The 2,187-nt window shown below is 37.6% G+C and overlaps 1 long non-coding RNA gene across 1 annotated transcript; it reads right to left on the reverse strand.

Moving 5' to 3' along the window:
- Positions 1 to 1,115: 1,115 nt before the first annotated feature.
- Positions 1,116 to 1,967, reverse strand: LOC118369052 (uncharacterized). The gene is made up of 3 exons (XR_004822503.2): positions 1,879 to 1,967; positions 1,404 to 1,477; positions 1,116 to 1,200 (listed from the first exon to the last, which is right to left on the reverse strand). It is a non-coding gene; the product is annotated as an uncharacterized LOC118369052 (long non-coding RNA).
- Positions 1,968 to 2,187: the final 220 nt, after the last annotated feature.

The following is a 2,187-nucleotide window of genomic DNA, read 5'->3' on the forward strand; positions in this document are numbered from 1 at the left end:
GTAATTCATGTTGTTTAATGTTTTAGGGACTCCTGAGAAAACCAGCATCTGTCGTCTTGTGAAACAGTGGATGTAAAGAATCTAATTAGCTAAAGCATTTCATGTAAATTGAATGTACAATTGTGTAAGCTTGCCTTGCAATGCAGCTGAAGTAACATAGCTAGCTAACTATTTACTTGCTTATTGTGTAGCGAAGGATAAAAATAACTGTATGCCTATGGATGTGTAGCTAGCTACAGTTATGTAGCCGATCTGTGTATGGACCCTAAAACGTTAGGTTCTGAACTAATATTCATACCAATCGATGAACGTCAGCTATCATAGTTTTGTATAAACATCAGATCTGAATGGCATTAATGATGCCTTTGGATAGAGTAGAATATAACAACTTCATTGTGCCAAGGATGCAAGTCCTATATACACATGTATTGTAGTTATTACCACACATTAGATTCCCACATTGTAGCCTGTACATTGAATATATTCACTGATCATGTACTCATCCTTGGCAAATAAAGGTGCGGTTCAGGTATGAATCTCTGAGACATTACTTTTCAATCATATCAAACTCCATTATTTGAATGATGCTGTGTCTGCATGTATGTATTACAATTTTACACTTCAACAGTGTTTACCACTCCTGCTCCTGGGACATCAATGAAAACACAATGTAACTAAGCAATAGACTAGAAACATGATTGATTTGTAATTCATATATACAGAAAAAAACTATGCATATCTAACTCCCTTCATCTGCATTCATCTGAGGACACAGGATAGTATTTCAATGAGATACTTAATTTCAACCAGTGGAGAATGTGAAATGCTTTAATGAAAGAAGTTCATTATCCAGGTGTTATAAATACATAAATGCATTATATTTATGAGAATTGTAATATTAGAAATACAAGTTCAATCTGAACTGCAATGCACATATGGTGTGCGTTATAAAACGAGGAAGAAAGACGAGATGGGGAGAGAGGTGTAGAAGACAGAAAGGGAAAGAGGTAAGAACAGCAGCAGACAGGATATGATTCATGAATTACAGTGCTACCCTAATATTACAGTGCTACCCTAATATTCTCTTAGTTCATCACAATTTGCAGTGTCTCCTTACCAGCCTTGGGCCCCAAAGGTTATCTTACGAGTGGGTGAGGTGGTGATGACTGGACTGGCTTCCTCTCTCACATCAAAACATACCTGCAGACGAGAGACAAATGGATAGAGCATGATTAAGCCTTGTTTTTTTTATTCTAACACGGTCAGTCATCTTAAATCAGGGGGTGTAATGCAAAATTGACCTTGGATCATTAACTCTGGGACTCTTACATCTCTGTCTGTATTTCAATGTAAAGAATCTCTTTAATAATACTTCCTGTTGACCCGACCAAGTGACATCTCACCTATAATCATGCTGTGCCTTCTGTGTCAGCCAGTTCAGATTCAGGAGGAGTTCACCCAAAACATCTGATATGTCCTAAAGGATTTAGGGAGAAGGGGGAGAGAGATGAAGTGAAGAAGAGAGGCTGTTATTGTGTGTGTGTGTGTGGTCTCACCTGGTGTCATGAGGACAATCAATAGAAAATAATGTCAATAGAAGATACTGTATGTGACACAGACACCTACAGAGTGTACCTGAAACATTTAAATATAGAGGGCTATGTGTCTCACCACTTGGTTATTGTAAAGCTAACCCCAGGGAAATCAAGAATTGGCAGCAACAGATATTTCAGTGAAAATGACTGTGTTTATGTGGTGTAAATCTGAAAATTAGCAGCTGACATCTTAAAGGTTTTTTAATTAATGCATGTGAGACAGGTTCCATGTACAACAAGACAGGCAGAGATGGAGAAAAAGAACACAGAACAGTTTAATTACCTCTGGTTTTGCCAGCAATAACGCTTCCACAGCATGTTCCTCGGACAGTGACAATATCTGGCAATACCTACATTTTCGACCTCTTCGTCAGCTCACTCTCTGTAAGTAAAGAAAACAGCTTATTTTTTTAGATATGACAACAATAACTGACATATGACCGTTCAATCTAAAGCAGCAGATGTCATTTTTAGGATACGTCAATATAGCCTAATGCTGCTTACATGAGATGCCATCTTCGTAGGTGTCCGCTTTGACTTCCTTTGTGTCTGAAAAAAGTTGCTTTCAGAACAATGATTTTTGATTGAAAAT

This window comes from Oncorhynchus keta, chromosome 35, assembly GCF_023373465.1.
Source record: "Oncorhynchus keta strain PuntledgeMale-10-30-2019 chromosome 35, Oket_V2, whole genome shotgun sequence".
In the NCBI taxonomy this organism is placed as follows: domain Eukaryota; kingdom Metazoa; phylum Chordata; class Actinopteri; order Salmoniformes; family Salmonidae; genus Oncorhynchus; species Oncorhynchus keta.